The following is a 13,614-nucleotide window of genomic DNA, read 5'->3' as shown; positions in this document are numbered from 1 at the left end:
ACCGTCGCGCGGTTTTTTTACCGCGATTCGCGGTAAAAAAGACGCGCCACCGTCGCGCGATTCCAAAGGCTACTTGGCTGTATTCCAATGGAAAACGCCCTACAAAACGGCCCAAAGTAGTGCCTGTACCTTTTCAGGCGTGGGCCGTTTTGTAGCGCGTTCGGGACGGGCGGAAATACGGCAAGGTGGGAACGAGTCCAATGACTCCAATGCAATTTATATTTTTGAGCGTTTTGTAGAGCGTTCTTCGAGCGTAGAACGCGCTACAAAACGTTCAGGTGTGAACGAGGGCTAAGTGTTAGTGAAGTCCACAATCAACGTCGAATAAATACGTTTTATTACAGTATGTAAAAAGACTTTTACCAGATTAAAACATACAATACATAGACCTAAAATAATCAAACCAACCTCCTAAAACTTTATTATCTGGAAAACGTATGCAAAATTTTATTATGTGAATTGAGTGTTTTGATGAAAACTTTAAATGCAGTTAAAGTAACTTGTGCAGCTTAGTGCATTTGCTCTGCCCCCATTCCCGCCTTGGAATTTTGTACATCAAAGATAAGCAAGACAAGGAATCTCATTCATTTCTATGGCCCCTGTTCACGCTTGAGCGTTTTGTCGCAAGCAGAAAAGCACCTGTCACTGGAAAAAGCTACTTTTTGGTCCCAAATATTTCAGTGGGAAATTTCCTTGGCTTCAGTGTTTTGTTTCGCTTGGCTTTGAGCGACAAAATGCCTAGGTGTGAACGGAGCCTAAGTGCTAAATTACAACTTTCCATTCTCTACCCAAGAGACAAAATGAGCCGTTATATTGTGCAAAATAAGGCCAAACACCAACCATTGTCAGCCTATGAATGGGTCCTCTAGTGTGTGGAATCCAAGAGCAAGGAGTAGGTGCTGATTGTAGGAAATTCCAAAGCGTAAGACGAATGAATCAGTTGGTTATATACCAGTTAGCACAAACTTTGTAAAGATTGTTTTGTCTATGCAGTTTTTATTTTAAAAAATCGTGTTCATTTTCTCCCTTGAAAAGAAACTGAGTGCCCAGAAGATTAACCAGCATGTTGGCAAATCTGCATGCATCTCTACTTCTGAGCATGGGATTCCTGATTATTGTTCTCTTGTGAACCTCTGGGTGACTTGGTTATTGCCAGACCAATGCAAGTGATGCTCAAAGCGGTCGTATGGCTTAGGATTATCAGATGAGTATGGGAATTGTAAATGTCCTTCCATTTGGCACACTCTTTCCACAATATTTACAATCTTTTTCCTCTAGCATATAGAACCCTGGGGTGTAACCTGTGACAGTCTTCAAAGATGCTGGAGGTAGACAAGGCATGGGAGGGCTCAGCCAGGAACCTTGATCCAGTGAAATGGCACCATGGAAGATAGGTTTTAGTGATAATTAACCATAGTCTCTCCTCACCACCTTTAATGGGCTGAAGCAAAATTAGGTCAACTGAGAAAGATTTATGCCGTCTAATACTCAACAGTGGTGATGCCTGGAGCCATCACTTACATTTTACCAATGCATAGGCTGGAAATAGAAGGCTTAGCTTTGGCTGAGACACTGGCATGATTTTTTGCTGAACGCACTCCTTGTTCCCACAGCAGTACAGCTGGGGGTTTCATGTTTTGTTCTACATAAGACTGAAGTTGGGTATGTGGATTCTGCACCATGCCGAACAGTACAAACATAGTATCTGAATGTTCTCAGTCATCTTTGTATTGGAGAAGCTCCAAAGCTTCTCATTAAAGGAAATCTATAGTGATAATGGAGGCTGTTATTCCTGGCCTTATTCGGATAATGAAGGTTGCCTGTCTGGTATGCTGGTCTAATGGCTGCAGTACTGTAGGCCTCCTTAATTCCTCAGGACAGGTTACCTTTAAAGGGAATCTGTACCAAAAGCAATACGGAGGCTTCCATTACAGACCTTCTAAAAGTGCCAATTGCCTGCAAGTCATACTTGACCCTCTAACCTAAATATATATTTAGAGAAAGTCAAATCTTCCTATTTGCATGCTTGCCTGAGGTCAATGTCTTGGAGGTACTGAATACATCGGATCAGCTTGACAACGGGCAAATAGAATTTTTGCTGAAGGGAGGCCTGCAGTGGCATCCACCATGTTTCTCCCAGCTTTGGTTTCCTTTAAGAGCAGGAGCACAGCATTTCTCATCTTTAGAAAGGTTACAGAATAAAAGCCGATTTCTTTCTTTTCCATGCTGAACTTGGCAAAAGAAAGTGTTTAAATGTTTTTATGTAACTGCAGTGTAAGAGCCGAACTCCAGCAATTGTTTTTGTTTTAGGAGAGGTGGGAAGAATGAAAAGCTCTGTCAGGTTTTCTCTGTGTTCCCATGGGACTTGTGTCTTTTTTCAGCCTGACTAACTATGTAACGATGTAACTGTAGTCCAAAAATTATGAGGCCGCCATTAATGATTGCTCTTTTTGAAGATGGTAAATTGCTTTGTCTTGTGTCATTGACCTGGAACAAGTATCCAGGTTATTAAATTTTAGAGTGAAGTAATAACATCTTATGTGCTTACCTGTTCCGTTTTGGTGACTTAGGACCTCTTCACGCTCGTCAGGTTTGGTGGTGCCTTCGAGGTGTTGCGTTAACCAGCCCATTCATTTTTATTGGATGCCTAAGGCACCTAAAACCATAACTGCTGCATTTTGTGTATCCCTGTCATGCGTTGCATTCCATGTGGAGGTGTTGATGTGCCATTTGAATTAAATAGCACCTCTGTGCACAAGCGCATGTAATATGCGTTCCTGCAATACAGTAGTGTGAACTGGCCATTTATGTATTGAAACCATTGACCAACAAGGCAGTCGGCTACATAGAGGGGAATTGATCAAAACTGGAGCAACTGTGCATGGCAACCAATCAGCTTCTCTCTTTCATTTCACAAGTCTTAACTGAGTTTTTATAAACCCCCCCCCCCCCCAGTATTTTCATGAAGGATCAGCAGTGGCAACTTCTGTATTTCCTAAGGTCTCAGTTCCCTTTTTTTATGACTGTCCCTATGTGGTGATATTTGCCACAGTGGATGTGTGAACCATTTTTATAAAGAGGTTTATGTTTGTTAGTTTTTATGTGTTGCCCTGCCACCCCCTCATTTTATTTATATAGTCCTTGGCCTTGTCTATATTTTTGTTATATATATGTTCTCCAATATATGTTCCATTTTCCTAGAGGCTTCTGATGTGTTAATCCAAGGAATGACCTTGGACAGGGCTTTTTACTTTTATGTTGTTCTGTATGTTTGGACTGTACAGTCTATTGAAATCCTCAGTAGAGACTTCTACTAAACACGGATAAATGTTATTTATTTCATGAATCGTATTAGATGTTATTGCTGAACGTCTTATGTATGCATTTTATATTTGTTGGTTATGGAACTTTGACTGAAGGCTGTTTTTAAAGGGGGGCTCCAACCAAATTATACAAGCAGTGCATACAGCTACTGCATTGGGTCTCCTATTGTTCTGTGCAGTGCAGGCTGTACACCCAAAAGAATAAAACCTGAATATCTCCTTTTTTTTTTTCCTCCCTCTGTCTTCCACCTCCTTTTCTCTTTTATCCACCCCTCCCTCCTCTTTCCCCTTTCTCAAACATATGTTTACCAACTTTTCAATAAAAAAGATATAAAATGGAGGTTTATACACTTGTCTGGAGCACTTTTAATAAATTGTATCTACAGTTAGTTTGCAATTGGAGATGCACTGAATGGACAATATATTTCAATACATTTATTCAATATTTTTAATATTTTCCTTGTTATATGTGTATTTTTGTTTAAAAATAAATACTGAACAACACTTTTCAAATATCTTTTCAGTCTTTTTTTTTTTTTTATATCATAATACATATTGCAGCATAATGCAACACCAAGCACGGTCTGTGTGATTTAGGAGTTCCATATTCATTGTATATTTCCCTTCATTTAAATCGGTAATTTTACAGCTGAACTCCTCCAAGCACAACAAAAAACAAAAATTTAAAGTGACACTAAACTCTGGTGTTAAATGTTAAAAATCTTTCAAGCACCTCCACTATCAACAAAAATGTATCTTATTTGAGTATCACTCGGCTGCAGATCCTCAAATCATCTCAGAATTGGTGCTGACACTGTCCTTCCTTCTGGAGGGTGGCTACTTTTTTTCCTCATGGTCCCTGTGTGTTGTAAAGTAGCCACCACTCCAAGGTCACTCTCATGATGGACTACAATCTCATGTTCAGTTTATTCATTTGTATTGAGATTGTAGTCCATCATGGGAGCAGATCTACAGCTGAGTGATGCACAAATAAGATACATTTTTGTTCATAGTTCAGGTACTGAACTAAATGGATATAAATGTGTGTAACAAATGCCTTTCCAAACCCCAATAATACCTTGTAAAGGAAATGACGTTAACACTGTGCTGTACATAGCCTGTGCAGAGACGAGAGATTTTGAAGGGACCCAGTCAGCTCCACCAACTACGGGCTGCCAGCAGAAATCTACAGGAAGGGGCGGATACAAGACCAGTCACCCTGCACAAGGAGAGAGCAGCAGTGATTGGTCTTCTGAATAACTAAATGTGCCGAGCTACAAGGCACTGTAGTTATTCATTTTTCACGTATACACACTCACAGTGGGTGTACATTCCAGTGCCTTGTAGCTGTTAGCTTGCTTATTGGCGCAGTTCATTCTCTATATTTTATTAGTGATTGGTCTTCTATCCGTCGCTCCTGTAATAAAGACCAGTCTTCCCTGCACAAGGAGAAAGAGCAGCAGTGATTGGTCTTCTGAATAACTAAATGTGCCGAGCTACAAGGCACTGTAGTTATTCATTTTTCACGTATACACACTCACAGTGGGTGTACATTCCAGTGCCTTGTAGCTGTTAGCTTGCTTATTGGCGCAGTTCATTCTCTATATTTTATTAGTGATTGGTCTTCTATCCGTCGCTCCTGTAATAAAGACCAGTCTCCCTGCACAAGGAGAGAGAGCAGCAGTGATTGGTATTTATTACAGGAAGGTCCTGCACATTTTCACAATGGATTAGTGCCCAGATCTGGAAGAGATGCACATTGCTCACCAAGATTGAAGGAAGAAAAGACATGCCTCTTGAATTTAGACAATATTTGCTTGTCGCAGGGTTCAGCTTAAAACAGTCATCGTCTGCTATTTGCATGTCAGATGGCTCTGGCTCCCCTGTAGTCCAGAGGTTTTCTTGTGTTTGTGTTGATTCAAATGTGTCTGCTTTCCATTTTCCTTATTACTATGTAACTGAAGTGTTTTGGTGTGCTGTCATTTCTCTCATACAGCAAGAATAATAGACAGGAACCTCACTCTAGCAGTGCACAGATGTATGTGACTAGAAATCATTCCTGATATGAGATGCTCATGAAGCCGGATCATTCTAATTATGTCTGATCACAGATCCAATGAAATGTGAGCTCATATCTTGTCCTCCTGCATTTCTACATGTCTTGTTGACAGGCTAATCACATATACTCCTGAGGTTTTCTTCCTGTTTCAGCCTCCTCCACATTCCGGGGGCCGAATTGATTTTTGTGGAATTACTTTTCCTCTCTTCTTTGGCTGTCAATTATAAACGGGTTCATTTATAAAAGATCTGTCAGGCATATAGGTGGGTGGGTGCTGATTTCTTGGCACTGGTGACCCTAGATGACGTTAAGGAGTGGAAATTTGCTACACTCATCAGCGCCATCTAGGGGCTCTGTTGTCATGCAAATGGCATCCGCCTGGAATATAGCCAGGTGGAACTTTTATTCTTAATACTAGTTTAACCGCCTCCTGGCTGGCCGTTGTAAAAAAAAAAAAAAAAAAAAAACAGGCGGCCGGGAGCTTCCTTGATGTAACAGGCCGTCAAAAGACGGCCTATGCGCCTCGCGCGTGAGCGGAAAACTGCCCGGATTTAAAAACAGGCAGCGATACCTGTTTACATACAGGCGATCCGGCGGATCGCTTGTATAACGTGCCAGTGTGTGCGGCCCCTATGAAGACCTATCTTAACAATCTATTTAACTCAGACAAGCGGGCCCTTGCACTGCATAGTTGTTGGCAGATTTAAAACAGATTGTGTAGTCTATGGCCAGTCTCAGTTTTAGATGAGCGGTAAAGGGTTTGAACCCGTCAGGTTTTACCTATAATCGGGGTTCCATAAGGCTTACCACACACATTACAATCCCTGTACAGTCAACTTTAGATCTACCAAAACTGTGTAATATGACTTCCTACCTAATCTATCCAATCAATCCATTCAGGCCGGCCCTTGTGCTACACACTTGTTGGTAGATCTAAGGCTCCATTCACAGCAGGGTGTAGCGGGAGCACGTGTCGCGGGACTTAGTTTCCTGCATTTGGTGCGCGTCCCCATTGGTTCCCCAGACACACCCCCACTGCAGAAACGAAGAACATGTTTCATTTGTGGTACCAATATTCAAAAAAGGTTCAAAATGCTAACCGGGGAACTATAGACCAGTTAGTCTAACATGCATAGTATGTAAACTGTTAGAGGGAATTATTAAGGACTACTTAGTGGAATTCGTCCGCGATCATAGTATAATAAGTGATGTGCAGCATGGATTTAGGAAGGATCGTTCTTGCGAAGGACCAACCTGCTGACCTTTTACGAAGAGGTAAGTAGAGATCTGGATGGAGGGAGACGGGTGGACGTAGTATATCTGGACTTTTCCAAAGCATTTGATACGGTGCCACATAAACGCTTGTTATACAAGCTTAGGGCTATGGGCATAGATGAATTAGTGTGCACGTGGATAGAAAACTGGCTACAAGAACATGTACAAAGAGTATCAGTTAATGGTACCTTTTCAGACTGGGCTGAGGTCATGAGTGTCGTGCCCCAGGGTTCTGTGCTGGGTCCCATGCTTTTTAACCTATTTATTAATGATATGGGAAAGGGAGTGAATAGCCATGTCTCAGTGTTTGCTGATGATACGAAAATCAGGAGGGTAATAGACACGGACTTAGACATTATAACATTACAGGAGGACCTGGATAAAATCGGGGAGTGGGCAACTGTATGGCAGATGAATTTCAATGTCGATAAATGTAAGGTAATGCACCTTGGAGTTAAAAATAGGCAAATGGACTATACACTTATGGGTGCGCCACTAGGGAAGTCTGAAATGGAGAAGGATTTGGGGGTCATTATAGACCGCAGATTGAAGAACAGCTCGCAGTGCCAGGCCGCTGTAAACAAAGCAAGTAGGGTTCTGTTTTGCATTAAGAAGGGAATGTACTGCAGGGACAAGTCTATAATTTTGCCGATAACAGATAACTGGTTCGGCCTCATCTGGAGTATCCGGTCCAGTTTTGGTCACCGATACTCAGAAAAGATGTTCTTGAGCTTGAAAAAGTCCAGAGGAGGGCAACCAAACTCATTTAGGGGTTCGAGGACCTGAACTATGAAATAAGGTTGTTAAAATTAAATATGTTCTTGTTGGAAGTTAGGAAATTAAGGGGGGACATGATTTTCCTGTATAAACTATTCAAGGGTGACAGCAACATTACTAACAAACTCTTTACTGTCAGCTCCGTAACAAAGACCAGAGGGCACCACCAAAAATTGGTGGAAAAAAAATTTCAACACACGGGGCGCAAGGGGTTCTTCACAGTTAGAGCGGTTAAGGTCTGGAACTCACTGCCGCAGGAAGTGATCTCAGCTAAGAGTGTGGAAGCATTCAAGAAACTCCTGGACGAGTTCCTCGGAGACCATAACATACAGGGGTACAAGTACTCCTAAGAGCAAAATCACACATGGACTAATACACACGCACACACCTGCTCAAACATAAATGCTTACACGCAATAGGTTGGACTTGATGGACTTATGTCTTTATTCAACCTCAAATACTATGTAACTATGTTACACATTTGGCAACATGCATTCCATGTTTTTTCCCCGTACGTTCTCACTCGCACAAACACGCAGGAAAAAAAACTGCATTTGCTCGGCCACATTTGGGGTGCCATTACCTAGTAATGGCAATGCAAATGTATTACGTATTTGTGCAACTTTGAGGTGCGATCACGATACGCCCCAGTGTGAACGGAGCCTTAAGGAGATTGTACAATCAGACCGTAACGTGAGTGGTGAGCTTTGAAAAGATTTCACCTCACTTCCTGTTTTGGGGACAATGTTTTACCAGACAAGTGAGGGAAAATCTAAAACCCGAAAACAGACAGTTATGAAAGCTGACGGGTTCTAAACATCACCTACTTAACATAAAAAAGGTATTTTTCCTTCTGTCTGTGTTGCTGTTCCCTTTACTTCCTGTCTGTCATGTTAATGATTGCCCAACGAAGCTTGGAAGGAGGATCTTTTGCTCCTAGAGATGGCGATCCCATTGTTGGAGAAAAGCAACTTGCAGATGTCTCAGATGCCCACTACAGGAATGGTCGAACTCATGAGACCCAACAATCTTATGCATCGTCTTGCAGAAATCGAAGATTCTTTCTTCAGATTTTGGGCAACCGAAACTAGATAAGCGATCTTCCTCTGTAAGAAAAACTCTTCCCTGGATCGTACTGAAGATAACCTCTAGATATCCCAATCTCTGTGTTGGATTCAACTGACTTTTTTGAAAGTTGACAATTCATCAAAATAACTGAAGGACTTTCTCTCGATGTACTAGAAGAGATGCTGGGTTGCCCCCCGTGTCCTATCACCATGGAAACTCAAACTTCCGGTCCGTGGCAGAAATTATGCCATTATCGTACGCCGCCATCTTAGAAGCTGGCAGGTGCCCTAACAGGAAGCCACAGGAGGAACGGAGCAGAACAGGTTCCCACAGCAGATACTAAATGACGGGAAGGGTTAATCTATATGCTGGGGAAGAACCGGAGGAGGCAGAAAAGGGATCTGGATGCCTATAAATCATGTGGTTATTTAAACCGCCCAGCACAGGGCACTCCAGAATAGGAATGTGGGTTGCAACCCCGTCGGGGGTCGAATGACGATTTGCCAGGGGTCTCCCGCTATTAGATAGCGCCGCCCGGAAGAGAAACACTATCTCCGGAAAGGTTTACTCTGCTCAATCGAGCAGAGTAAACCTTTCCCTGCGATTGTTTTTGTTTTTTCTGACATCGGGAGCCGCCATAAGTCAGAAAAAAACAAAAAACACCAAAGGAATGCAGAGCTAGATTCCTATTGACTATTTCACTTTGCAATAGCCAATAGCAAACTAGCTATTGCACCCACCCTCTGCTGCTGCCTTTCTAAACATCACCTACTTAACATAAAAAAGGTATTTTTCCTTCTGTCTGTGTTGCTGTTCCCTTTACTTCCTGTCTGTCATGTTAATGATTGCCCAACGAAGCTTGGAAGGAGGATCTTTTGCTCCTAGAGATGGCGATCCCATTGTTGGAGAAAAGCAACTTGCAGATGTCTCAGATGCCCACTACAGGAATGGTCGAACTCATGAGACCCAACAATCTTATGCATCGTCTTGCAGAAATCGAAGATTCTTTCTTCAGATTTTGGGCAACCGAAACTAGATAAGCGATCTTCCTCTGTAAGAAAAACTCTTCCCTGGATCGTACTGAAGATAACCTCTAGATATCCCAATCTCTGTGTTGGATTCAACTGACTTTTTTGAAAGTTGACAATTCATCAAAATAACTGAAGGACTTTCTCTCGATGTACTAGAAGAGATGCTGGGTTGCCCCCCGTGTCCTATCACCATGGAAACTCAAACTTCCGGTCCGTGGCAGAAATTATGCCATTATCGTACGCCGCCATCTTAGAAGCTGGCAGGTGCCCTAACAGGAAGCCACAGGAGGAACGGAGCAGAACAGGTTCCCACAGCAGATACTAAATGACGGGAAGGGTTAATCTATATGCTGGGGAAGAACCGGAGGAGGCAGAAAAGGGATCTGGATGCCTATAAATCATGTGGTTATTTAAACCGCCCAGCACAGGGCACTCCAGAATAGGAATGTGGGTTGCAACCCCGTCGGGGGTCGAATGACGATTTGCCAGGGGTCTCCCGCTATTAGATAGCGCCGCCCGGAAGAGAAACACTATCTCCGGAAAGGTTTACTCTGCTCAATCGAGCAGAGTAAACCTTTCCCTGCGATTGTTTTTGTTTTTTCTGACATCGGGAGCCGCCATAAGTCAGAAAAAAACAAAAAACACCAAAGGAATGCAGAGCTAGATTCCTATTGACTATTTCACTTTGCAATAGCCAATAGCAAACTAGCTATTGCACCCACCCTCTGCTGCTGCCAATCAGCAGAGGGGGACCTGAACTTCTCCATCAGGTCCTCTTCTAGTGATTGACAGCAGCAGAGGGCGGGTGCAATAACTAGTTTGCTATTGGCTATCGCAAAGTGAAATAGCCAATAGGAATCTAGCTATGCATTCCTATGGTGTTTTTTATTTTTTATTCTGACGGCGTACACCAGTGGTTCGGTCGCTGTGTGATTTCTGCTGCTCTAGGTGAGAGTCCTCCTCAGCCCTCTCCTAGCGCAGCAGTGTCAGTTCCCTCGCCACGTCGCCTGATGTCGCTGCAGCAGCTACGTCATCCCTAAATTTTACCGTTGGGATTCACCACAACTTGGCAAATGTTACCAAGGGGTCCCGGCCCTAGAAAGGTTGAGAACCACTGCTATAGACAAATCTAATACACAACACACCAGGCCACATACTGACAGCAGAGCGCTCTGCTCTGCCCACACAACAAGAGACCACTCTGCCCCTCCCACAGCCTGACAGCAGAGCTCCCTTCTCCTCCCACATGCACACACCAGGCCCCTCTGCTCCGCCCACACGCTGGCAGCTAAGCGATCTGCTCCTCCCGCACACACAGGAGACCGCTCTGCTCCTCCCACATACAGTTGCCCGGGTGACCGCATGTCAACAAGCCGCAGCATGGAGGGGAGAGGGGATGTTCGGGAGCCGGGTGAGTGAAGGATGTGATCAGGAGATTAGCGGCACTGAGTGCATGAGGGAAATGTCAGTGATGTGTAGATCAAAGACTACCGAGAGCCGCACAACTAATCCTGACTGGTCACAGACTACAGACGGGGCTCCTGCCTGCTCACCTTTCTTCCTTTATAGTTTGTGACACAATTTCCTGCGACTTCATTGCACGTACCAGTGACGTGTGCTGTGAGTGTTGTGTCCGCAGACGTTCCTATGTTTACTTACTTTGCATGTTCTGTATTCATTGATGATTCCTTATGCTCAGTTGCTCTGGCAGCATACACTGTCCATACAATGCTGTGTGCAATCATTATAGGAAGGTCAGCGCTCTGCAACACTCCACTCAGCAGCAAACTAACTTTTCTTCTTTATTTTCTTTCTGTTTCAATCATTTGTATTGAAGACATTGTTAAGATTTCTAAGTAAAAAAAAAATCCCGGGGGTTAGACAGATTGCAAGCTATAAAGCAGTGCCATACATTGTGTACAGGGAGTTTGCCGACTCCTACTTCTAAAGATGAAGACATGATTGAGGCAGTTGGAGGCTCCTATGGGGCCCAGTCATGTGAATGTGGGTGTAGATTGTATCTATTGAGATCAGTGATGGTGGAACATAGGAGAGGGGCCATGTCCAAAAGTCCTTCTAGTGTTGTTCGGTCTGGGTGGAGGTTTAGAGCCTCTGCCCGGGCCGCCAATGCTTTAAAGTGCCATAGACAATAAAGAGAGCAGAGTGATTCAAAGTGAGAGGAGGGGGGTAGATGTAGGAATGGAGGGAGGATGGAAGGAGGGGTATGGAGCTAGGCCCTTCTGAGGACTACTTGAACCAGGGCCAGGTCTCTGATCTGTAATGTAAGGGTTACATAGTCAATAAGATATCATTAAAGAAGTACTCTGGGGAAAGCTTGTATTAACCCTTGCAGTGGAGCTACTCATACAGAGCTCTTCTTTAACATCTTTGGGAAGATGTAGAGTCCATAGGACCAGGTCCTCATTAATTTAGACACCATATAATAGTGGATGGGCAAACGTTTCTTATTTATCACATACCAGTTCACCTTCTGCTTGACCTGTGAGGTTGTAGTGGTGCTGGAGCGTTCACTTAGCTGCTGTCAAAGCTTGGGGTTTAAATTGGGTTTTGGTGCATCCAGAAGGTTTCTTCCTCTTTCTTTAGATTTTTATTTGAACCAAGGTCCATTCATTTACATTTCATTAAATCAAGGGCATTGCTTTCTACACATTACATTGACAGCCATGTAGGAAACAATGCATGCTGTGAAAGACTTTGTTTACATCGACTCTTTGTATAGATGGTATTAAACTATGGGGAAAAAATGAGAACAGACGTGAAAGCCAATGATAGCTCACCTCATTTTTTGGGGACATAACATCGCTGAACCTAAACCTATTATCCAATGGAAGGCTCTGACCTATTTGCTTAGCTAAATCCAGGTGGTGCTTTTTTGGGGGGCAGACAGTGTACATTACATCTGCAAGCTGCAACAAAGTGATGGCCTGATGTTTTTAAGGATTATTTCATTTAGTAATTTTGTAGCATTTGGCGGTCTGAATGATATTTACAGGATTGGTGCCCATCTTGTTATCTTTGAAGGTTTTCAGTAGGAATATACCGATATCGGTATCGGCGCTGATGCAGAGTATTTGGGGCTAATACTCATACTCGCCCAAATGGTCCGATGCCTAGCCCGATACTTCCTGTATCAGGAAGCCATGTAGCGCGTCATTACACAGCGGCCCGGCTTCCTGATTGGCCAGAATCAGGAAGCCCAAATGGTCCGATGCCTAGCCCGATACTTCCTGTATCAGGAAGCCATGTAGCGCGTCATTACACAGCGGCCCGGCTTCTTGGTTGGCCGGGAAGCCGGGCCCATGCTCCCTCGTCACTTGTGACGAGAGAGCATGGGGCCGGCTTCCCGGCCAACCAAGAAGCCGGGCCGCTGTGTAATGACGCGCTACATGGCTTCCTGATACAGGAAGTATCGGGCTAGGCATCGGACCATTTGGGCTTCCTGATTCTGGCCAATCAGGAAGCCGGGCAGCGTGTAATGACTCGCCACCTGGCTTCCTGATTAGCCGGGAAGCCGTCCCCATGCTTCTCTTCACTATGTGAGGAGTAAGCATGGAGCCGGCTTTCTGGCCAATCAGGAAGCTGCCAGCGAGTCATTACACGCTGCCCGGCTTCCTGATTGGCCAGAAAGCCGGCTCCATGCTTACTCCTCACATAGTGAAGAGAAGCATGGGGACGGCTTCCCGTCTAATCAGGAAGCCAGGTGGCGAGTCATTACACGCTGCCTGGCTTCCTTAATGGGACTTCCGGTATCGGTATTCGGTATCGGCGAGCATCCGGAAAAAAAATTATCGGCACTCGATACCGAAATACCGGTATCGGTGCATCCCTAGTTTACAGCTAGTATTATTATTGAGCTGTAAGTGGATCTACATAACATCTACAGCTGTGAGTAATCCAGCATTTACAGAATGTTTTTAGTATTCCTTCAGAAGACTGAGGACATCCTGGGATTAAATATAACTACTCAAGGGGACATCTATGGGTTAACGGGTGAGTATGGCAGACTATTTTTTTATTCACAAAAAACTTTAGCCCGGAGTGGGACTTTAACAAGACAATA

This window comes from Nanorana parkeri, unplaced genomic scaffold (genome assembly GCF_000935625.1).
Source record: "Nanorana parkeri isolate BGI_ZX_2015 unplaced genomic scaffold, ASM93562v1 scaffold898, whole genome shotgun sequence".
In the NCBI taxonomy this organism is placed as follows: domain Eukaryota; kingdom Metazoa; phylum Chordata; class Amphibia; order Anura; family Dicroglossidae; genus Nanorana; species Nanorana parkeri.
This window is presented reverse-complemented; position numbering follows the sequence as displayed.